Below are 26,152 nucleotides of genomic sequence, written 5' to 3'. Positions count from 1 at the left end.
ATTTAGAGCTAAGCATACGTAGAAGGCAATATAACTAACGAACTGAGTACGAACAGTTAAACTCCGCCCAACCCAAGGTTAGGAAGAGACTGTTGTTACTTTATGAGAACAGACCCTCTTCTTAAGGAGCAGATCAGTAAGTGAGAGTGAATCAAAGAAACACAGCATTTGAAAAGTCAGCTGGTCCAAGCCTCTTGATCGCACATACAGAAGCTGAAGCCCAGATAGGTTGAGTTACTTGCTAAAGGGCCCAATGTCCTGACTCAAGGACTAGCATTTTTCACTCAGTCGCAAGACACAATCAAATGCAGTACCTTGGAAAGAGATGGGGAAAAAATGAAGAAATCAATTATATAGTTCCTCATCTTTAAGTACAGAAATAGCCGTGACAAAATTACACGTATTGAGGGAAAATTGAAGTGCAGAGTTTAAAATGTCAATAATCCACAGGGAAACTGGAGACCATTTAAAACATTCATATTAAATCTCTCTAGAAAAGACATTAAAAGATCTCCAATCAAAATGTGAATTTTATAATAGACATGGTATGATACAATTTATAATAGATATGGTAGGAACCTTTCCCTTTCACGGGAAAGCTTCGGCTGGGAAAAAGGAATTGTTCTTGAAAATGGGGCCTGTGCTATTGCAGACACTGTGCTCAACCTAGGTCCACCGAATGCTCTGATGTCATCACTGAGGTCACAGAATTCCACTGTGAGCCTGGCAACCTTGCAAACATAACAGCCCTGGTGAGCACTAGGCACTACTGCTGGTTCACCAAGTGGTACAAGTTTTTCAGCCATTTAGGAGACTTGACTATTTTTGTTTGTATTGAATCATTTCAACGGATTGCCCAAGAGCCAAGAAGGGCCAACCTGTAGGGAAGAGGAGGAGTTGGACATCTCTTGAGGCATCTTCTAAGGGAGACTTCTAGTTGGTACGATGGAACGGCGACAAAAGAGGAAACATCTGGAAAATGAAGAGTCCCAGGAAACTGCCGAGAACGGAGGAGGTATGTGGGGGGCAACTTGTCTGGGGCACATGGGTTTCTGCCAAACTGAAGCTTCTCTAGGAAGCGGGGGACTGAGAACGTGTCACCTGTGAAGCAGGGAGCGAGAGACCTTGTCTCACTGATGCTGCCGTATCTATCCGGAGGGTCCCTGTGGTGTGAGACGGCACAGAACGGCCAGATGCCCCCTGGGAGATGGGAGGTCAGCTCCGCTGGTCTGAGGACTCTCTCCTGGGGCAGCCGGGCCTGGAGCTTTGTCGGACTCACAGCAGGCTGCATCCTGCTTGCACAGACCTAGAGGTGCAGCTTTTCTCAGTCCCCGATTTCTCTCTTATGCTCTTGGATCTTTCCTAGGGGTCATGAGGTGGGGGATGTGAAGGATGCAAGGATGCTGAGAGAGACCCATGAGTTGCTTGGCCTCTTTTACCAAAGTGGAAAGAGAAGCCCCATGAGTTGAAGGCCCTGTTGAAAAATATCTTGACAAGTGGAATGCACTTTAAAAGAAGATTGTTTGTCTAGGGATGGTGTCATATTGAAAGCAAGGAGGTTTTATTCCTTCAACAGGAAGAATTTCCCAAAGGAGATCAAGGGAAGGGAAGGGTTTTCCAGAAACTGAGACCGCGTGAGCGGGGGTGAGAAATGGCTTCAGGGTCCTGCGGGGAGCTCTGAGAGCCACGGGCCACGTGGTGCCTGCGTGCATTAAATGGAGGCGAGTAGCTTGCCCTGGGAGAGGGGTGGTCACCCCAGAGCTCCAGCTAGAGGCCTCTGCCCCAGATTAGAGCCCAGTAGCTCCTACCAGGCCCAGGGCCCTGGAGACTGTAGGATGGGCCCTGGGAATGGAGCTCTAGACAGCAGGCAGATTTCCAGGCAGTGGCTGGGACAGGCTGGGGAAGGCAATGACTGCCCCTGACCATTCAGAATATTTTGCCCTATGTTCCTGTGTGTGTGTGTGTGAGTGAGTGTGTGTGTGTGTGTGTGTGTGTGTGTGTGGTAGTGCAGAGAAGAGCGAGATGAATGGGGGTAGTGTGCTTACCAGATATAAAGTCTGCGTGGTAAAGTTCTTGTCACCCTGCCTGGACCTGGCTGACACTCGGTGTACGTAAGAGTGTATACAGAATTCTTGTTAGGGGTGTTTTATGAGACAGTAACTCATACACCCATGTACACTCTGATGCAGCAAAAATATCACACACCCCACATATAACTTCCTTAGTAAACCACACACAGCACATGGAGGTATATACACGCATCCCTCCTATACTACGTTCTCATACAACCCACCTGTATCACAATCCTCTCCTCCAACACCAAACGCTGGAGATGAGATATGTATATAGACACACACACTATATATATAGGACACACACACACACACACACACACACTATATACATGTATCTCCTCAACTCTTGCACAAACACAACTAACTTCAGCCATCTCTAAATACCTCTATAAGAACCAGTCACGTGTCATACACACCACACTTATAACACATTCTTGAGTAATGCCAGACCCGCTTTGTACAAACCACAGTAAACCACAGTCTCAGTAACCCATGTCAGGATTGCCAGAGAAAATATGGGCTATCCAGTTCAATTTGAATTCCAGATAAACAACAAGTAATTTTTCAGTATCCGTATGTCCCACATATTGTATGGGCTATACTTACACTAAAACTAAGTCAGGCCAAATACTGCATGGGAATACTTACACTAAAAGATTATTCTGGGTTTATCTGAAACTGAAATTTAACTGGGTGCCTTGTATTCTTGTTCGCTAAGTCTGGCAACCCTTATATACTTACCACCAGCTGATGTATTATATATTTATTGTAGTTTTGTTTAGTGTGTGTCTTCCCCTACTAGAATGTGCAGCGTTACCAAAGACTACAACAATGGAAGAGTGCCGGATACACAGGAGTAGCTGCTTACTGAATCTTGGTGAATGAATGAATGAACACACACCATAAATACAAGCCACACCATGTAATGAGGAAACGTTACATGTCCCAGAATTCCTGACTTGTGAACAGAAACCATGCACACAAAGGCCACAGACACAGATAGACACGTCTGCACTGTGCTCCCCATGCCAACCCCACACTTACCACAGACTTAACTGATACACATCACTCACTCTTCCCACACACTCACAGTCACCACCGAGGCCTACATTACCAACTAGACAGTGAGAGAATAAGTATTGATTGGAATTAAATCCTGGAGGATCCACTGGGAACCACACTCTCAGCTGTGTGTATTCACTGCACCTGACACGTGTCACACACTCAGTAAATATTTGTGGACAGAGGACTGATGAACCCACCCTGAGCCTTTCATTCCTCCCTCAGGAATCTCGAAGTCACAAGAGGATCCCCCTCGGCTTGGATCCACTGTGGTGGCCCAAGGCTGCAGCCCAGGGGCAGTGGAGGTCTCCTCTGCCTCTAAATACTTCTTCTGTACTTCTACTCTGCGCAAGCTCAGCTACGCTGGTAAGGGCGTGGGGCTCCTCAGGTGACGGGGTGCTTGGCTGTGAAGCAGGAGGCACACAGATCCCAGGGAGGCTGAGAGGAAATCCAGGGTCATCAGAGGTGATGAGGGCTCTGTGGAGGAGCCTGGGCAGGATGGCTGAGCTGTTCCGAGGGCGTGGATGCCAGCTGAGTCTGGGGGTGTGTGTGTGAATACTGCTACTACCATGGTGGGGAAGTCAAGGAGCAGGGGCCGGAAAGGTCTGGGCTTGAGGTGGAGGGAAGAGGGACCAGATTAAGCATCTTCAGAGGAAAATGTAGGCTTTGTCTTTGCCTTTGCTTCCAGAGAAGGACAGAGTTCTGCATCATACACCTCCAGCCTGAGAGCAGGACCATCCAGCTCAGGTGCACACAGCTCACACATACACGCGCCCTCCAGGCACAGCCCTTCTCAGTGCACATCAACCCCAAGCACGTGCTCCACAGTACTCTCCTGCACCACAGCCCCATTCCACAAGGAATGCACCACCGATATTCCCAAACTCACACTCCTCATCGTACACGCATCCAGCCGCATCCCTCACATACTACAGCCCTCACCACCATACTCCACACCCCTGTATACAGACACCGCTCCAGTATACCCCCCCACGCACATGAAAAGCCCACAGATGACACCACATACACCACTCCATCCTACGGCCAACGGACACCAAGCTCACGACATTGCTATGTCGTGCCAATGTCCCTCTCTCGTCTACCACACCTGCTCCCTCAGCTTCCGGCATGGCCCATGCATGTTATTATGATTTTAATTTCCTTTTTCAGGAATCCGGAGATTTCATCGAGACACTGCCCAGCCTAGACCACCCCTAGCCCAGGATCAGGAAGAAGGAGAGACCGCTTCCCCATCACACTGTGTCTCCTCCTCACCCTCTTCACCCTGTAAGAACTATCTGCACCCAGACAAAGAGGAAAGGGGCATGAAAATACACTACACGCAGGTACAAGTGAACAAGGGTGTCGCTGTCTCCTGGAAGACAAAGAAACCCTTGGAGTTGCCTGAAAAGCAGCTGACGATAGAAGAAGTGACCCTTCCTGAGGATGTGTGCGCAGTAGCCACTGACCCCTCTTCTGATGTGTGCACCGAAAGCCTCCTGTCTGACAGTGAGCCCACTGGGGAGGAGAAAGAGTATGAGGAAAGGGCAGAGCCAGGCAGCCCATCAGGGCCACCTGCCGTCGAGGAGAGACCCAGCGCCAAGACAGCGGACTGGATGCTGACCATGGAGACCGGCTTCAGGTGCATGACCTGCTGCCAGGTCTTCCCCACCTTGGAGATCCTCCAGCAGCACGTGAAGGGCGGCGTCCTGCAGGGCTTCAGCTGCCGTGCCTTTCATCTCACCATGGCCCAGCGGATGGGCAATGTGGAATCCGAGAGCACCCCTGAGGAAGAGGACGAGGAGGAGGAGGAGGAGAACGAGGAGGAGGAGGAGGAGGAGGAGGAGGAGGAGGAGAAGGAGGTAGAGAAGCAAGAAGAAAAGGAGAATGAGGGAGAGCAGCCCACGGGGGAAGGCCCCAGCCCAAAGAGACCCCGCAGGCAGGGTCTTTTCTCTCCTTTGAGTTCCAAACAGCAACTGAGATTCATGGGACAGAAGATCCTGGAAGACGGTGTGGCCGTCCCTTGGAAGAGGTAAGGCTTGAGGCTGGCAGTCTTCTGAGCCTATGTCACGAGGGCCCAGAGGAGTCTAAGGGAAGGGGCCGCACACATGTGCTGGTTTACCTAATGGCTCTGCAGTTGCATCAAATGGGACACACCCAGCACTAAGAAAGGCATTGACCTCTGTTGACGTAAACAAGAAGGTGGAGCCTTTTCCTAGGAGTTTTCTCAGGGTCTGCACGATGGACCTCAACTCTTAGAGGACGTACTGCCAGCAGCTCCTTCTCGGCAGAGAGAGCCAGGAGTGGTCTCAAGAGAGGACAGGGGCCCTTGCAGGACCAGAACTTTGAGGTCTGAGAGCCTTGGGCCTGAGCCGAGATCTCACCCGGACCACTGGACCGAGCCTTCTGTGACAAAGGGGAATATGAAAGAGAGTCACGTGGAAATGAGGTCCCCCGAGATCTGGAAATGTTCCAGAACCTTCGTTGCGTGGTAGTTGATCTGGAGCCAAGCTCACTGTGGTGTGTGTGGCTCTGAGCATTAAGGCAATGCTGGAGGGTAACCCTGACCAGCAGAGCTTGGAGTGCTTCTTGTCTCTTCCTGTCCTACCTCATTTGTTTTATCCCTTCCAGGGAGAAGAAAGGACCCTCGGGAGAGTAGCAGACAGAATGCCGTGGTCTGAAGGAGGATGAAGGGACCGGCACTCAGTCTAACATCATATGACAATAGAAGCGTCCTATGCAATAAAGGGCATTTTCCAAACCTTTCCTGGAGCTTTTATTTAAGGACATTTTTCTATCTATGCATCTATCTGTCATCTACATCTGTATCTTTCAAGGTTTGTGAACAAGCTTTCACATAAGCACTAGAGACGTCCGCCAGCATTTTCCAGAAGAGGCCTGCAAATTGCTGGGGACTCCTCACAAATAGGGAACGGCCACAACCCCTGCCACACAGACTATGCGCGTGGCCCTCCTGACGTACTCCCACTCTCTCTCTGAATTTCCCAACGTCTGAGATGAGGGTGCTGACTGGAGGCAATGATCACGTGCAGGCTGAATCTTCTCCAGATTCTGATTCTCTTCCTGGTCATATCGTCCTTAAGCACAGTCTCCATGTCCCTGGCCACACTGATCTCTCTCCTTCAGTCCTTCCCTCCCTCCCTCTCCTGCCTCCCAGTGCAGAGAATACTTTTTTGCATTTGAGACGACATTTATTTTTGGTTCACAGAATTCTCACCTGTTCTACTGTGGCCTCCGTTGTGAACATTCCAAAGCTGAGACTTTTCTGTTTTTCTCCCTCATTTCTGCTGAGTCTTTACCTTCCTAATGCAGTGAACTCACAGTGCCTAGCTGACTGGATGGGGAAAAAAATCCAGGGAGCAAAGAGAAATAATAAAAGAATATATCAGTTATTTTTTCATAGTGTTATCCAACTACATATTTTTAAATTTTGGAATAATATTAGGAATCTTCTCTTTATAAAAAACTGAATTATCGGGCTTCCCTGGTGGAGCAGTGGTTAAGAATATGCCTGCGAATGCAGGGGTCATGTGTTCGAGCCCTGGTCTGGGAAGATCCCACGTGCCACGGAGTAACTAAGCCCGCGTGCCACAACTACTGAGCCTGCGCTCTAGAGCCCGTGTGCCACATCAACCGAGCCCACGTGCCACAACTACGGAAGCCTGCGTGCCTAGAGACCATGCTCCGCAACAAGAGAAGCCACTGCAATGAGAAGCCCGTGCACCACAGCCAAGAGGAGCCCCCGCTCACTGCAACTAGAGAACACCCGCTAGCAGCAACAAAGACCCAATGCAGCCCCAAATAAATTAATTAATTTTTAAAAATTGAATTAGTTTCAAGGGTACAATGTATAAAAGTACAATAAAAGCCCCCCTTCATAACCCCCCAACCCCACTCTCAAGATGGAATCGATATGCTGTGATACAATTTATAGTCGTAGTACTACTCCTCCTCCCACCACATCCGAAATCCTCTGAGCCAGGTGCAGCAGCTTCCTTTCACAATGCTAGGACCCGCCACAAGACACATGATAATCCCTTTGGACATTTCAAGGAGCGGCACCAAGGGAACAGTACCGGGGAAATGCCACTGACAGCTCAGAATATCCATGGCATTTCTAGAGCCTCGGCACTGCTCTCGCTCTGGGAATGAAGGTCCAAAAAGCACATCGGAGAATGTTCATAGTTGTAAACAAGCTCCACCTTTGAAACACAATCTACATAGAACCACATATACAAGCCTGCACGATGGATGAAGCCAAGGTCTCCTCCATGATTTCCCTTCTGACCACCTTATTGTCTCCTCAACCATAAAAGGTGAACTTGAAACTCAGGACCTTGCCTTGTCACCAGAAACATCCAAGCTTGGATCAGTCTTTCTAAGACCAGATACTTGCTCTCTGAACTATTAGAGACTTGTCACATACACACAGGTAGAACAGGATTATTTCTATCTACCTGGGGACTTGGAGTCTTTCACATTGCTCCTGTTAAAACTCTCACAACAGCAAAACTTTACCTACAAAGGGTTCAAGCTATGACACTCCCAACTTCCACAAACCTCCTCAGCTCTGGTGAGTCACATGCAGCCAATTCCAGGAATTGGAAACATGGTTGTGAGGATGAAACTGACTTTGGGGCTCCCCTTGGATATGGTCTTCCAGACTTACCAAAAGGCCATTAAGAGGAAGGTTTACCCCACCTCAGGGAAACCCGAGGCAGTACTTGCAGTCAAGGGCTGGCCATGGCTTCTGAGCTACATCCAAAAAGAATTTCATACTGTACCTGGATCTGCTGAAGCCATTTCTGACTGTCCGAGAGCCAGCATGTACCACTCCTCAACTGCCTCCATTGTGGATCATCAGTAGGGCTGTCAGATTTAGGACATAAAAATACAGGATACCCAGTTAAACTTGAACTTCACATGAATAATGTCATTATTTTTAGTATAAGTAGATCCTATGAACTATTTGGGGCATACTTATCTTCAAAATGTACTCGTTGTTTTTCAAACATTCATATTTAACTAAACAGTCTATATTTTATCTGTCAACCCTACTCAGCAGAAATGATGGAGGCTCATAGAGATCCAGGAGACGCCTCAGCACCTCCTCAGCTTTTATTTCTACGTCCTGGACAGCGAGCACGAACCTTCCACTCCCAGTCAGTGGCTAGAATGGAGGATATTCTCTGTTTTAGAGCTTTTTCTACTTGTCATTGTTATTATCTTCCTTATTTTAAAGAGATGTTTATTTTTTCCCAATCTTAATAGCTCATCCAAAAGTATTTCAAAGTTCATTAGAGAAGGGAAAAACAATATGGTTCTGAAAAGTGAAGGAAACCGCCTGGTGTTTAGTAAAGAAGTAGTAGGGAGACTGAAAAAGCCAAACTTAATAAGCAGATCTCTCCAAGGGTATTTTCAGAGCTTGATACCCTCCCACACCCTGAAAATATTATTACATCAAGAATGTAGAACTGCTAACCAAATGTAAGGCTCCCATATGATTCTATCAAACTGAGGATGCTTCTTTACTAAGCAGTGAGCACACTTGCTGTCCCAGGGACCTTGGCAGTTGCAACGTAGGGCTCTTCCCTTTGGGATGGAAACAGCAAGTTTTCCTGTGGTCTACACGCTGGCCCCAAAAATACTACACTCCCAATACTTGTCAACTTTAAGTATTTTTCTACATATCTCCATTTTTCTGTTACTATTTGGACTACATCCTAGACTTGACACTACATAAATTGCATTCAAGAAGCTATTTTTAAAAGTTGGTAGGAAACCTTAAATCTATGGCTTGCAGTCCCTGGCTTACTTTCATCCAGGTGCATAAGGGTTTTCAAAAGTAGTCAGGTTAGTTACCCTGTATCACAGCCCCACGCTTGTGTCACAGATATAAAAATGGAACATGATATTTAAGGTTTTAGTTGCCAAATCATCAAGCCTCCCAGACAGAGGCAATAGAGCAAAATGATTACAGAGGCATGGATTTTGATTTGCTCCAGTGTCTTGGGCAAGTCACTTGGCCTCTGTATTTATTTGTACTTATCTGCACTTATCTGTCACTTGGGGGTCATAATTGTACCTGGTCCATGGGTACGCTGTACAAATGATCTGTAAAGTAGTTACAAGAAACCGACACAGAGTAAGCACTCCACAGACATTGGCTATTAGCTATTGGAAATAGTTCTCCGTGAAACAGATGACATTATCCGTGGATGACTCGGTGGGAGACAGTGAATCACAGAATCACAGCATGTTGAAAGTGACCTAGTTCACACTCTAATGTGAAAAGAAGAAAAGTGTGCATGGGTAGAAAATGTCTGAAACTTTACACAACAAAGAGTTCATCATGTTAACTTGGAGGATTAGAATAAATCAGGAAAGGAGGAAAGAAAAACTTGAGTGTCATTCAATTTCTCTATCATTTGTGTTTCTACACTGAGACTCTGAATACACTGGAAGTGCAATTTTTTTTAATGTGGCGGGATAAAGGTTTTCAAGTTTTCCTGATCCATCCGTATTATTATCTCAGAATTGCTGGCATTTCTTGCCATCTTTGGATCTACACCCATGTGAGTCAGTGGGCCATTCTGGACGGAGGAGATAATAGAGCAGAAGTGAAGTGAGAGAAAAGGAGAGACAAGATTTTCTCTTTTCTCTTCAAAGAGGAAAGGTCTTTGGAATGGGAACAACTCACAACCAAACTTTGGGGAAAGGATGTGATGGAAAATGAGACAAACATCCTACCCCTGTGATGAGAAGGATTCCCTGGGCTGGATGGAGGGAGGTCACAGGTGGCTGGACAAGGAAACCAACTAGGGAGAAACACACACAAGTGCAGAGCAAACACCCTGAGGCCACTCAGCCTGACTCCATGCAAACATGTGTCCAGCAGACAGCCCTTCACCTGTGGCTCCCCAGCAAGACAGGTACCTCGGGGGTGCCAACTCATTCTGAGTCCATTATGCCTGGCCATTCATAAACCGCTGTCTAACGTGTGAGGAATAAACTCTCAATGTTTATGAGGAAATTGGGGAAGGAGATTGAAAGGTTACTTAAACGAAAAAAAAAGAAGTTCAGGAAGGCAAGATGGTAGAGAGACAAGAAAAAGACCTTAAAAGATAGAAAGGATTTGCCAAAGAAGAGAAAGCAAAAGAAATGATTCCGAATGGGTTAACCTGCAGCTAGGAAGTTAAGGAAGATTATTGATGGGTGAAGACTATGGAATAAAGCGAATAAAATTTCTCAGAAGTTGCTGAGAATATGGTAAGCAGCATGATTATCAAATTATGAATTGGCTGCAATGGGATTCTAGGGGGACACTAGGAAGGTGAAGCAAATGTTCCTGAGATGACAGTAGCAGGTGGAAAGTTGTTTCAGGGGAAGATCAGTCTTGCAGAGTGTGTATCAGAGGAGGGCAAGTGTGAGCAAGCAAGGAAATACTAAGTGTATACGGTTCCTTCACTGAGTGCACCCAGCCCCGCGGTCAGCCTTGAGAACAAGCAGGACTTCAGGTACTGGAGCTACATTTCAGTCATCAAGACTTGAGAAGACACCCTTAACTCAGGTCTTCTCTTCAAACTCCATCTTTCCTTCTTGACCTTCATTTGGCCTCTTCCCTTACCCTCCAGCTGTGGACTGAGGCCACAGAGCAAGATGGGTCACTAGTGTCCTCCATCCCCTGGCGACTGTGGTTCACATCAGTGGAGTACCAAAGGCAATAACCAAGTAACAGACACAAGAGTGTATGAAGAAGAAGAGATTCTGATAAGGCTTTCTGTGACAGTGTGGGCCAAGTCGGCTCTATATGGCTGGTATCACGTGAATTATGAGCAGCCTTAGGGGAGAAGTCCTCAGAAGGCAGAGCCTGGCTCTCGAGAGGCTCTGCGTGCTCACAGCCCACTCCAAGACCTCAGTTACAGCTTCGGCCCCCAATATCTCTCCCTCTGCCTGCTCACAGTTTTTGAAGTCTTCTTTCCTCCACATTTCTCTTGAGAGGTGGAGGAGGAAGATGAGCTTCAGGCCAGCTCAGACTCCCCTGGGATCCCAGCAGGATGCCTATCATTAACCTCCCACCTTCTAGGAAGCTCCTAAGATCTTCACATTTGGGGCAGTTCTCATTTCAGCTGTGCTTCAAATTGCTGGCTGGAGACGGCCTGTTGGAAGGTGGCTAAAAGCAAGTAGCAATCCTTCGGGCAGCCTGGCCCTTCTCGACTGTCAGTCATCTTCAGGGATATTCTGGGAAATGTTGTTTGTTCTAGAGAAGGGAGGGAAACAATCCAATTGTCCAATAATGCTTGAATGGAAAATAAATGATGCTATATGCATGTGATCACATAATATCAAACAGTCAAAAATCAAAGACCTAGATCTCTATGGATTCACGTGGATAAATCTTGAAAACATAATATTGATTGAAAGAAAATAAGATAAACAATGTTAGATTGTGATAACAGGTATGTAAGTGTTTAAATATTTAAATCAATTCAACATATTGCTTCTATATATACAGATGCAAGAAAATAAACTTTATCCAAAGAACACATTATTTACATTTAATATGCTCATTTATCTAGGAGACCCAAAAGAACCCACAGATAAACTAGCAGGAACTAATAAGACGGTTCAACAAGGCACACACATACAAGATCAATAAATTTTAAAAGTCAATCAGGCTCCTCTACACTGGCGATAACAAATTAGAAACTATAAAAGAAAATAAGAAAAAAAGAAGATCTAAAAATTGTCACAAGAGCCGTATAAATTATTTAGAGCTAAGCATACGTAGAAGGCAATATAACTAACGAACTGAGTACGAACAGTTAAACTCCGCCCAACCCAAGGTTAGGAAGAGACTGTTGTTACTTTATGAGAACAGACCCTCTTCTTAAGGAGCAGATCAGTAAGTGAGAGTGAATCAAAGAAACACAGCATTTGAAAAGTCAGCTGGTCCAAGCCTCTTGATCGCACATACAGAAGCTGAAGCCCAGATAGGTTGAGTTACTTGCTAAAGGGCCCAATGTCCTGACTCAAGGACTAGCATTTTTCACTCAGTCGCAAGACACAATCAAATGCAGTACCTTGGAAAGAGATGGGGAAAAAATGAAGAAATCAATTATATAGTTCCTCATCTTTAAGTACAGAAATAGCCGTGACAAAATTACACGTATTGAGGGAAAATTGAAGTGCAGAGTTTAAAATGTCAATAATCCACAGGGAAACTGGAGACCATTTAAAACATTCATATTAAATCTCTCTAGAAAAGACATTAAAAGATCTCCAATCAAAATGTGAATTTTATAATAGACATGGTATGATACAATTTATAATAGATATGGTAGGAACCTTTCCCTTTCACGGGAAAGCTTCGGCTGGGAAAAAGGAATTGTTCTTGAAAATGGGGCCTGTGCTATTGCAGACACTGTGCTCAACCTAGGTCCACCGAATGCTCTGATGTCATCACTGAGGTCACAGAATTCCACTGTGAGCCTGGCAACCTTGCAAACATAACAGCCCTGGTGAGCACTAGGCACTACTGCTGGTTCACCAAGTGGTACAAGTTTTTCAGCCATTTAGGAGACTTGACTATTTTTGTTTGTATTGAATCATTTCAACGGATTGCCCAAGAGCCAAGAAGGGCCAACCTGTAGGGAAGAGGAGGAGTTGGACATCTCTTGAGGCATCTTCTAAGGGAGACTTCTAGTTGGTACGATGGAACGGCGACAAAAGAGGAAACATCTGGAAAATGAAGAGTCCCAGGAAACTGCCGAGAACGGAGGAGGTATGTGGGGGGCAACTTGTCTGGGGCACATGGGTTTCTGCCAAACTGAAGCTTCTCTAGGAAGCGGGGGACTGAGAACGTGTCACCTGTGAAGCAGGGAGCGAGAGACCTTGTCTCACTGATGCTGCCGTATCTATCCGGAGGGTCCCTGTGGTGTGAGACGGCACAGAACGGCCAGATGCCCCCTGGGAGATGGGAGGTCAGCTCCGCTGGTCTGAGGACTCTCTCCTGGGGCAGCCGGGCCTGGAGCTTTGTCGGACTCACAGCAGGCTGCATCCTGCTTGCACAGACCTAGAGGTGCAGCTTTTCTCAGTCCCCGATTTCTCTCTTATGCTCTTGGATCTTTCCTAGGGGTCATGAGGTGGGGGATGTGAAGGATGCAAGGATGCTGAGAGAGACCCATGAGTTGCTTGGCCTCTTTTACCAAAGTGGAAAGAGAAGCCCCATGAGTTGAAGGCCCTGTTGAAAAATATCTTGACAAGTGGAATGCACTTTAAAAGAAGATTGTTTGTCTAGGGATGGTGTCATATTGAAAGCAAGGAGGTTTTATTCCTTCAACAGGAAGAATTTCCCAAAGGAGATCAAGGGAAGGGAAGGGTTTTCCAGAAACTGAGACCGCGTGAGCGGGGGTGAGAAATGGCTTCAGGGTCCTGCGGGGAGCTCTGAGAGCCACGGGCCACGTGGTGCCTGCGTGCATTAAATGGAGGCGAGTAGCTTGCCCTGGGAGAGGGGTGGTCACCCCAGAGCTCCAGCTAGAGGCCTCTGCCCCAGATTAGAGCCCAGTAGCTCCTACCAGGCCCAGGGCCCTGGAGACTGTAGGATGGGCCCTGGGAATGGAGCTCTAGACAGCAGGCAGATTTCCAGGCAGTGGCTGGGACAGGCTGGGGAAGGCAATGACTGCCCCTGACCATTCAGAATATTTTGCCCTATGTTCCTGTGTGTGTGTGTGTGAGTGAGTGTGTGTGTGTGTGTGTGTGTGTGTGTGTGGTAGTGCAGAGAAGAGCGAGATGAATGGGGGTAGTGTGCTTACCAGATATAAAGTCTGCGTGGTAAAGTTCTTGTCACCCTGCCTGGACCTGGCTGACACTCGGTGTACGTAAGAGTGTATACAGAATTCTTGTTAGGGGTGTTTTATGAGACAGTAACTCATACACCCATGTACACTCTGATGCAGCAAAAATATCACACACCCCACATATAACTTCCTTAGTAAACCACACACAGCACATGGAGGTATATACACGCATCCCTCCTATACTACGTTCTCATACAACCCACCTGTATCACAATCCTCTCCTCCAACACCAAACGCTGGAGATGAGATATGTATATAGACACACACACTATATATATAGGACACACACACACACACACACACACACTATATACATGTATCTCCTCAACTCTTGCACAAACACAACTAACTTCAGCCATCTCTAAATACCTCTATAAGAACCAGTCACGTGTCATACACACCACACTTATAACACATTCTTGAGTAATGCCAGACCCGCTTTGTACAAACCACAGTAAACCACAGTCTCAGTAACCCATGTCAGGATTGCCAGAGAAAATATGGGCTATCCAGTTCAATTTGAATTCCAGATAAACAACAAGTAATTTTTCAGTATCCGTATGTCCCACATATTGTATGGGCTATACTTACACTAAAACTAAGTCAGGCCAAATACTGCATGGGAATACTTACACTAAAAGATTATTCTGGGTTTATCTGAAACTGAAATTTAACTGGGTGCCTTGTATTCTTGTTCGCTAAGTCTGGCAACCCTTATATACTTACCACCAGCTGATGTATTATATATTTATTGTAGTTTTGTTTAGTGTGTGTCTTCCCCTACTAGAATGTGCAGCGTTACCAAAGACTACAACAATGGAAGAGTGCCGGATACACAGGAGTAGCTGCTTACTGAATCTTGGTGAATGAATGAATGAACACACACCATAAATACAAGCCACACCATGTAATGAGGAAACGTTACATGTCCCAGAATTCCTGACTTGTGAACAGAAACCATGCACACAAAGGCCACAGACACAGATAGACACGTCTGCACTGTGCTCCCCATGCCAACCCCACACTTACCACAGACTTAACTGATACACATCACTCACTCTTCCCACACACTCACAGTCACCACCGAGGCCTACATTACCAACTAGACAGTGAGAGAATAAGTATTGATTGGAATTAAATCCTGGAGGATCCACTGGGAACCACACTCTCAGCTGTGTGTATTCACTGCACCTGACACGTGTCACACACTCAGTAAATATTTGTGGACAGAGGACTGATGAACCCACCCTGAGCCTTTCATTCCTCCCTCAGGAATCTCGAAGTCACAAGAGGATCCCCCTCGGCTTGGATCCACTGTGGTGGCCCAAGGCTGCAGCCCAGGGGCAGTGGAGGTCTCCTCTGCCTCTAAATACTTCTTCTGTACTTCTACTCTGCGCAAGCTCAGCTACGCTGGTAAGGGCGTGGGGCTCCTCAGGTGACGGGGTGCTTGGCTGTGAAGCAGGAGGCACACAGATCCCAGGGAGGCTGAGAGGAAATCCAGGGTCATCAGAGGTGATGAGGGCTCTGTGGAGGAGCCTGGGCAGGATGGCTGAGCTGTTCCGAGGGCGTGGATGCCAGCTGAGTCTGGGGGTGTGTGTGTGAATACTGCTACTACCATGGTGGGGAAGTCAAGGAGCAGGGGCCGGAAAGGTCTGGGCTTGAGGTGGAGGGAAGAGGGACCAGATTAAGCATCTTCAGAGGAAAATGTAGGCTTTGTCTTTGCCTTTGCTTCCAGAGAAGGACAGAGTTCTGCATCATACACCTCCAGCCTGAGAGCAGGACCATCCAGCTCAGGTGCACACAGCTCACACATACACGCGCCCTCCAGGCACAGCCCTTCTCAGTGCACATCAACCCCAAGCACGTGCTCCACAGTACTCTCCTGCACCACAGCCCCATTCCACAAGGAATGCACCACCGATATTCCCAAACTCACACTCCTCATCGTACACGCATCCAGCCGCATCCCTCACATACTACAGCCCTCACCACCATACTCCACACCCCTGTATACAGACACCGCTCCAGTATACCCCCCCACGCACATGAAAAGCCCACAGATGACACCACATACACCACTCCATCCTACGGCCAACGGACACCAAGCTCACGACATTGCTATGTCGTGCCAATGTCCCTCTCTCGTCTACCACACCTGCTCCCTCAGCTTCCGGCATGGCCCATGCATGTTATTATGATTTTAATTTCCTTTTTCAGGAATCCGGAGATTTCATCGAGACACTGCCCAGCCTAGACCACCCCTAGCCCAGGATCAGGAAGAAGGAGAGACCGCTTCCCCATCACACTGTGTCTCCTCCTCACCCTCTTCACCCTGTAAGAACTATCTGCACCCAGACAAAGAGGAAAGGGGCATGAAAATACACTACACGCAGGTACAAGTGAACAAGGGTGTCGCTGTCTCCTGGAAGACAAAGAAACCCTTGGAGTTGCCTGAAAAGCAGCTGACGATAGAAGAAGTGACCCTTCCTGAGGATGTGTGCGCAGTAGCCACTGACCCCTCTTCTGATGTGTGCACCGAAAGCCTCCTGTCTGACAGTGAGCCCACTGGGGAGGAGAAAGAGTATGAGGAAAGGGCAGAGCCAGGCAGCCCATCAGGGCCACCTGCCGTCGAGGAGAGACCCAGCGCCAAGACAGCGGACTGGATGCTGACCATGGAGACCGGCTTCAGGTGCATGACCTGCTGCCAGGTCTTCCCCACCTTGGAGATCCTCCAGCAGCACGTGAAGGGCGGCGTCCTGCAGGGCTTCAGCTGCCGTGCCTTTCATCTCACCATGGCCCAGCGGATGGGCAATGTGGAATCCGAGAGCACCCCTGAGGAAGAGGACGAGGAGGAGGAGGAGGAGAACGAGGAGGAGGAGGAGGAGGAGGAGGAGGAGGAGGAGAAGGAGGTAGAGAAGCAGGAAGAAAAGGAGAATGAGGGAGAGCAGCCCACGGGGGAAGGCCCCAGCCCAAAGAGACCCCGCAGGCAGGGTCTTTTCTCTCCTTTGAGTTCCAAACAGCAACTGAGATTCATGGGACAGAAGATCCTGGAAGACGGTGTGGCCGTCCCTTGGAAGAGGTAAGGCTTGAGGCTGGCAGTCTTCTGAGCCTATGTCACGAGGGCCCAGAGGAGTCTAAGGGAAGGGGCCGCACACATGTGCTGGTTTACCTAATGGCTCTGCAGTTGCATCAAATGGGACACACCCAGCACTAAGAAAGGCATTGACCTCTGTTGACGTAAACAAGAAGGTGGAGCCTTTTCCTAGGAGTTTTCTCAGGGTCTGCACGATGGACCTCAACTCTTAGAGGACGTACTGCCAGCAGCTCCTTCTCGGCAGAGAGAGCCAGGAGTGGTCTCAAGAGAGGACAGGGGCCCTTGCAGGACCAGAACTTTGAGGTCTGAGAGCCTTGGGCCTGAGCCGAGATCTCACCCGGACCACTGGACCTAGCCTTCTGTGACAAAGGGGAATATGAAAGAGAGTCACGTGGAAATGAGGTCCCCCGAGATCTGGAAATGTTCCAGAACCTTCGTTGCGTGGTAGTTGATCTGGAGCCAAGCTCACTGTGGTGTGTGTGGCTCTGAGCATTAAGGCAATGCTGGAGGGTAACCCTGACCAGCAGAGCTTGGAGTGCTTCTTGTCTCTTCCTGTCCTACCTCATTTGTTTTATCCCTTCCAGGGAGAAGAAAGGACCCTCGGGAGAGTAGCAGACAGAATGCCGTGGTCTGAAGGAGGATGAAGGGACCGGCACTCAGTCTAACATCATATGACAATAGAAGCGTCCTATGCAATAAAGGGCATTTTCCAAACCTTTCCTGGAGCTTTTATTTAAGGACATTTTTCTATCTATGCATCTATCTGTCATCTACATCTGTATCTTTCAAGGTTTGTGAACAAGCTTTCACATAAGCACTAGAGACGTCCGCCAGCATTTTCCAGAAGAGGCCTGCAAATTGCTGGGGACTCCTCACAAATAGGGAACGGCCACAACCCCTGCCACACAGACTATGCGCGTGGCCCTCCTGACGTACTCCCACTCTCTCTCTGAATTTCCCAACGTCTGAGATGAGGGTGCTGACTGGAGGCAATGATCACGTGCAGGCTGAATCTTCTCCAGATTCTGATTCTCTTCCTGGTCATATCGTCCTTAAGCACAGTCTCCATGTCCCTGGCCACACTGATCTCTCTCCTTCAGTCCTTCCCTCCCTCCCTCTCCTGCCTCCCAGTGCAGAGAATACTTTTTTGCATTTGAGACGACATTTATTTTTGGTTCACAGAATTCTCACCTGTTCTACTGTGGCCTCCGTTGTGAACATTCCAAAGCTGAGACTTTTCTGTTTTTCTCCCTCATTTCTGCTGAGTCTTTACCTTCCTAATGCAGTGAACTCACAGTGCCTAGCTGACTGGATGGGGAAAAAAATCCAGGGAGCAAAGAGAAATAATAAAAGAATATATCAGTTATTTTTTCATAGTGTTATCCAACTACATATTTTTAAATTTTGGAATAATATTAGGAATCTTCTCTTTATAAAAAACTGAATTATCGGGCTTCCCTGGTGGAGCAGTGGTTAAGAATATGCCTGCGAATGCAGGGGTCATGTGTTCGAGCCCTGGTCTGGGAAGATCCCACGTGCCACGGAGTAACTAAGCCCGCGTGCCACAACTACTGAGCCTGCGCTCTAGAGCCCGTGTGCCACATCAACCGAGCCCACGTGCCACAACTACGGAAGCCTGCGTGCCTAGAGACCATGCTCCGCAACAAGAGAAGCCACTGCAATGAGAAGCCCGTGCACCACAGCCAAGAGGAGCCCCCGCTCACTGCAACTAGAGAACACCCGCTAGCAGCAACAAAGACCCAATGCAGCCCCAAATAAATTAATTAATTTTTAAAAATTGAATTAGTTTCAAGGGTACAATGTATAAAAGTACAATAAAAGCCCCCCTTCATAACCCCCCAACCCCACTCTCAAGATGGAATCGATATGCTGTGATACAATTTATAGTCGTAGTACTACTCCTCCTCCCACCACATCCGAAATCCTCTGAGCCAGGTGCAGCAGCTTCCTTTCACAATGCTAGGACCCGCCACAAGACACATGATAATCCCTTTGGACATTTCAAGGAGCGGCACCAAGGGAACAGTACCGGGGAAATGCCACTGACAGCTCAGAATATCCATGGCATTTCTAGAGCCTCGGCACTGCTCTCGCTCTGGGAATGAAGGTCCAAAAAGCACATCGGAGAATGTTCATAGTTGTAAACAAGCTCCACCTTTGAAACACAATCTACATAGAACCACATATACAAGCCTGCACGATGGATGAAGCCAAGGTCTCCTCCATGATTTCCCTTCTGACCACCTTATTGTCTCCTCAACCATAAAAGGTGAACTTGAAACTCAGGACCTTGCCTTGTCACCAGAAACATCCAAGCTTGGATCAGTCTTTCTAAGACCAGATACTTGCTCTCTGAACTATTAGAGACTTGTCACATACACACAGGTAGAACAGGATTATTTCTATCTACCTGGGGACTTGGAGTCTTTCACATTGCTCCTGTTAAAACTCTCACAACAGCAAAACTTTACCTACAAAGGGTTCAAGCTATGACACTCCCAACTTCCACAAACCTCCTCAGCTCTGGTGAGTCACATGCAGCCAATTCCAGGAATTGGAAACATGGTTGTGAGGATGAAACTGACTTTGGGGCTCCCCTTGGATATGGTCTTCCAGACTTACCAAAAGGCCATTAAGAGGAAGGTTTACCCCACCTCAGGGAAACCCGAGGCAGTACTTGCAGTCAAGGGCTGGCCATGGCTTCTGAGCTACATCCAAAAAGAATTTCATACTGTACCTGGATCTGCTGAAGCCATTTCTGACTGTCCGAGAGCCAGCATGTACCACTCCTCAACTGCCTCCATTGTGGATCATCAGTAGGGCTGTCAGATTTAGGACATAAAAATACAGGATACCCAGTTAAACTTGAACTTCACATGAATAATGTCATTATTTTTAGTATAAGTAGATCCTATGAACTATTTGGGGCATACTTATCTTCAAAATGTACTCGTTGTTTTTCAAACATTCATATTTAACTAAACAGTCTATATTTTATCTGTCAACCCTACTCAGCAGAAATGATGGAGGCTCATAGAGATCCAGGAGACGCCTCAGCACCTCCTCAGCTTTTATTTCTACGTCCTGGACAGCGAGCACGAACCTTCCACTCCCAGTCAGTGGCTAGAATGGAGGATATTCTCTGTTTTAGAGCTTTTTCTACTTGTCATTGTTATTATCTTCCTTATTTTAAAGAGATGTTTATTTTTTCCCAATCTTAATAGCTCATCCAAAAGTATTTCAAAGTTCATTAGAGAAGGGAAAAACAATATGGTTCTGAAAAGTGAAGGAAACCGCCTGGTGTTTAGTAAAGAAGTAGTAGGGAGACTGAAAAAGCCAAACTTAATAAGCAGATCTCTCCAAGGGTATTTTCAGAGCTTGATACCCTCCCACACCCTGAAAATATTATTACATCAAGAATGTAGAACTGCTAACCAAATGTAAGGCTCCCATATGATTCTATCAAACTGAGGATGCTTCTTTACTAAGCAGTGAGCACACTTGCTGTCCCAGGGACCTTGGCAGTTGCAACGTAGGGCTCTTCCCTTTGGGATGGAAACAGCAAGTTTTCCTGTGGTCTACACGCTGGCCCCAAAAATACTACACTCCCAATACTTGTCAACTTTAAGTATTTTTCTACATATCTCCATTTTTCTGTTACTATTTGGACTACATCCTAGACTTGACACTACATAAATTGCATTCAAGAAGCTATTTTTAAAAGTTGGTAGGAAACCTTAAATCTATGGCTTGCAGTCCCTGGCTTACTTTCATCCAGGTGCATAAGGGTTTTCAAAAGTAGTCAGGTTAGTTACCCTGTATCACAGCCCCACGCTTGTGTCACAGATATAAAAATGGAACATGATATTTAAGGTTTTAGTTGCCAAATCATCAAGCCTCCCAGACAGAGGCAATAGAGCAAAATGATTACAGAGGCATGGATTTTGATTTGCTCCAGTGTCTTGGGCAAGTCACTTGGCCTCTGTATTTATTTGTACTTATCTGCACTTATCTGTCACTTGGGGGTCATAATTGTACCTGGTCCATGGGTACGCTGTACAAATGATCTGTAAAGTAGTTACAAGAAACCGACACAGAGTAAGCACTCCACAGACATTGGCTATTAGCTATTGGAAATAGTTCTCCGTGAAACAGATGACATTATCCGTGGATGACTCGGTGGGAGACAGTGAATCACAGAATCACAGCATGTTGAAAGTGACCTAGTTCACACTCTAATGTGAAAAGAAGAAAAGTGTGCATGGGTAGAAAATGTCTGAAACTTTACACAACAAAGAGTTCATCATGTTAACTTGGAGGATTAGAATAAATCAGGAAAGGAGGAAAGAAAAACTTGAGTGTCATTCAATTTCTCTATCATTTGTGTTTCTACACTGAGACTCTGAATACACTGGAAGTGCAATTTTTTTTAATGTGGCGGGATAAAGGTTTTCAAGTTTTCCTGATCCATCCGTATTATTATCTCAGAATTGCTGGCATTTCTTGCCATCTTTGGATCTACACCCATGTGAGTCAGTGGGCCATTCTGGACGGAGGAGATAATAGAGCAGAAGTGAAGTGAGAGAAAAGGAGAGACAAGATTTTCTCTTTTCTCTTCAAAGAGGAAAGGTCTTTGGAATGGGAACAACTCACAACCAAACTTTGGGGAAAGGATGTGATGGAAAATGAGACAAACATCCTACCCCTGTGATGAGAAGGATTCCCTGGGCTGGATGGAGGGAGGTCACAGGTGGCTGGACAAGGAAACCAACTAGGGAGAAACACACACAAGTGCAGAGCAAACACCCTGAGGCCACTCAGCCTGACTCCATGCAAACATGTGTCCAGCAGACAGCCCTTCACCTGTGGCTCCCCAGCAAGACAGGTACCTCGGGGGTGCCAACTCATTCTGAGTCCATTATGCCTGGCCATTCATAAACCGCTGTCTAACGTGTGAGGAATAAACTCTCAATGTTTATGAGGAAATTGGGGAAGGAGATTGAAAGGTTACTTAAACGAAAAAAAAAGAAGTTCAGGAAGGCAAGATGGTAGAGAGACAAGAAAAAGACCTTAAAAGATAGAAAGGATTTGCCAAAGAAGAGAAAGCAAAAGAAATGATTCCGAATGGGTTAACCTGCAGCTAGGAAGTTAAGGAAGATTATTGATGGGTGAAGACTATGGAATAAAGCGAATAAAATTTCTCAGAAGTTGCTGAGAATATGGTAAGCAGCATGATTATCAAATTATGAATTGGCTGCAATGGGATTCTAGGGGGACACTAGGAAGGTGAAGCAAATGTTCCTGAGATGACAGTAGCAGGTGGAAAGTTGTTTCAGGGGAAGATCAGTCTTGCAGAGTGTGTATCAGAGGAGGGCAAGTGTGAGCAAGCAAGGAAATACTAAGTGTATACGGTTCCTTCACTGAGTGCACCCAGCCCCGCGGTCAGCCTTGAGAACAAGCAGGACTTCAGGTACTGGAGCTACATTTCAGTCATCAAGACTTGAGAAGACACCCTTAACTCAGGTCTTCTCTTCAAACTCCATCTTTCCTTCTTGACCTTCATTTGGCCTCTTCCCTTACCCTCCAGCTGTGGACTGAGGCCACAGAGCAAGATGGGTCACTAGTGTCCTCCATCCCCTGGCGACTGTGGTTCACATCAGTGGAGTACCAAAGGCAATAACCAAGTAACAGACACAAGAGTGTATGAAGAAGAAGAGATTCTGATAAGGCTTTCTGTGACAGTGTGGGCCAAGTCGGCTCTATATGGCTGGTATCACGTGAATTATGAGCAGCCTTAGGGGAGAAGTCCTCAGAAGGCAGAGCCTGGCTCTCGAGAGGCTCTGCGTGCTCACAGCCCACTCCAAGACCTCAGTTACAGCTTCGGCCCCCAATATCTCTCCCTCTGCCTGCTCACAGTTTTTGAAGTCTTCTTTCCTCCACATTTCTCTTGAGAGGTGGAGGAGGAAGATGAGCTTCAGGCCAGCTCAGACTCCCCTGGGATCCCAGCAGGATGCCTATCATTAACCTCCCACCTTCTAGGAAGCTCCTAAGATCTTCACATTTGGGGCAGTTCTCATTTCAGCTGTGCTTCAAATTGCTGGCTGGAGACGGCCTGTTGGAAGGTGGCTAAAAGCAAGTAGCAATCCTTCGGGCAGCCTGGCCCTTCTCGACTGTCAGTCATCTTCAGGGATATTCTAGGAAATGTTGTTTGTTCTAGAGAAGGGAGGGAAACAATCCAATTGTCCAATAATGCTTGAATGGAAAATAAATGATGCTATATGCATGTGATCACATAATATCAAACAGTCAAAAATCAAAGACCTAGATCTATATGGATTCACGTGGATAAATCTTGAAAACATAATATTGATTGAAAGAAAATAAGATAAACAATGTTAGATTGTGATAACAGGTATGTAAGTGTTTAAATATTTAAATCAATTCAACATATTGCTTCTATATATAGAGATGCAAGAAAATAAACTTTATCCAAAGAACACATTATTTACATTTAATATGCTCATTTATCTAGGAGACCCAAAAGAACCCACAGATAAACTAGCAGGAACTAATAAGACGGTTCAACAAGGCACACACATACAAGATCAATAAATTTTAAAAGTCAATCAGGCTCCTCTACACTGGCGATAACAAATTAGAAACTATAAAAGAAAATAAGAAAAAAAGAAGATCTAAAAATTGTCACAAGAGCCGTATAAATTATTTAGAGCTAAGCATACGTAGAAGGCAATATAACTAACGAACTGAGTACGAACAGTTAAACTCCGCCCAACCCAAGGTTAGGAAGAGACTGTTGTTACTTTATGAGAACAGACCCTCTTCTTAAGGAGCAGATCAGTAAGTGAGAGTGAATCAAAGAAACACAGCATTTGAAAAGTCAGCTAGTCCAAGCCTCTTGATCGCACATACAGAAGCTGAAGCCCAGATAGGTTGAGTTACTTGCTAAAGGGCCCAATGTCCTGACTCAAGGACTAGCATTTTTCACTCAGTCGCAAGACACAATCAAATGCAGTACCTTGGAAAGAGATGGGGAAAAAATGAAGAAATCAATTATATAGTTCCTCATCTTTAAGTACAGAAATAGCCGTGACAAAATTACACGTATTGAGGGAAAATTGAAGTGCAGAGTTTAAAATGTCAATAATCCACAGGGAAACTGGAGACCATTTAAAACATTCATATTAAATCTCTCTAGAAAAGACATTAAAAGATCTCCAATCAAAATGTGAATTTTATAATAGACATGGTATGATACAATTTATAATAGATATGGTAGGAAGCTTTCCCTTTCACGGGAAAGCTTCGGCTGGGAAAAAGGAATTGTTCTTGAAAATGGGGCCTGTGCTATTGCAGACACTGTGCTCAACCTAGGTCCACCGAATGCTCTGATGTCATCACTGAGGTCACAGAATTCCACTGTGAGCCTGGCAACCTTGCAAACATAACAGCCCTGGTGAGCACTAGGCACTACTGCTGGTTCACCAAGTGGTACAAGTTTTTCAGCCATTTAGGAGACTTGACTATTTTTGTTTGTATTGAATCATTTCAACGGATTGCCCAAGAGCCAAGAAGGGCCAACCTGTAGGGAAGAGGAGGAGTTGGACATCTCTTGAGGCATCTTCTAAGGGAGACTTCTAGTTGGTACGATGGAACGGCGACAAAAGAGGAAACATCTGGAAAATGAAGAGTCCCAGGAAACTGCCGAGAACGGAGGAGGTATGTGGGGGGCAACTTGTCTGGGGCACATGGGTTTCTGCCAAACTGAAGCTTCTCTAGGAAGCGGGGGACTGAGAACGTGTCACCTGTGAAGCAGGGAGCGAGAGACCTTGTCTCACTGATGCTGCCGTATCTATCCGGAGGGTCCCTGTGGTGTGAGACGGCACAGAACGGCCAGATGCCCCCTGGGAGATGGGAGGTCAGCTCCGCTGGTCTGAGGACTCTCTCCTGGGGCAGCCGGGCCTGGAGCTTTGTCGGACTCACAGCAGGCTGCATCCTGCTTGCACAGACCTAGAGGTGCAGCTTTTCTCAGTCCCCGATTTCTCTCTTATGCTCTTGGATCTTTCCTAGGGGTCATGAGGTGGGGGATGTGAAGGATGCAAGGATGCTGAGAGAGACCCATGAGTTGCTTGGCCTCTTTTACCAAAGTGGAAAGAGAAGCCCCATGAGTTGAAGGCCCTGTTGAAAAATATCTTGACAAGTGGAATGCACTTTGAAAGAAGATTGTTTGTCTAGGGATGGTGTCATATTGAAAGCAAGGAGGTTTTATTCCTTCAACAGGAAGAATTTCCCAAAGGAGATCAAGGGAAGGGAAGGGTTTTCCAGAAACTGAGACCGCGTGAGCGGGGGTGAGAAATGGCCTCATGGTCCTGCGGGGAGCTCTGAGAGCCATGGGCCACGTGGTGCCTGCGTGCATTAAATGTAGGCGAGTAGCTTGCCCTGGGAGAGGGGTGGTCACCCCAGAGCTCCAGCTAGAGGCCTCTGCCCCAGATTAGAGCCCAGTAGCTCCTACCAGGCCCAGGGCCCTGGAGACTGTAGGATGGGCCCTGGGAATGGAGCTCTAGACAGCAGGCAGATTTCCAGGCAGTGGCTGGGACAGGCTGGGGAAGGCAATGACTGCCCCTGACCATTCAGAATATTTTGCCCTATGTTCCTGTGTGTGTGTGTGTGAGTGTGTGTGTGTGTGTGTGTGTGTGTGTGTGTGTGTGTGGTAGTGCAGAGAAGAGCGAGATGAATGGGGGTAGAGTGCTTACCAGATATAACGTCTGCGTGGTAAAGTTCTTGTCACCCTGCCTGGACCTGGCTGACAATCGGTGTACGTAAGAGTGTATACAGAATTCTTTTACGGTGTTTTATGAGACAGTAACTCATACACCCATGTACACTCTGATGCAGCAAAAATATCACACACCCCACATATAACTTCCTTAGTAAACCACACACAGCACATGGAGGTATATACACGCATCCCTCCTATACTACGTTCTCATACAACCCACCTG

This window comes from Mesoplodon mirus (genome assembly GCF_964341445.2).
Source record: "Mesoplodon mirus genome assembly, contig: SUPER_14_unloc_5, whole genome shotgun sequence".
Lineage (NCBI taxonomy): Eukaryota > Metazoa > Chordata > Mammalia > Artiodactyla > Ziphiidae > Mesoplodon > Mesoplodon mirus.
This window is presented reverse-complemented; position numbering follows the sequence as displayed.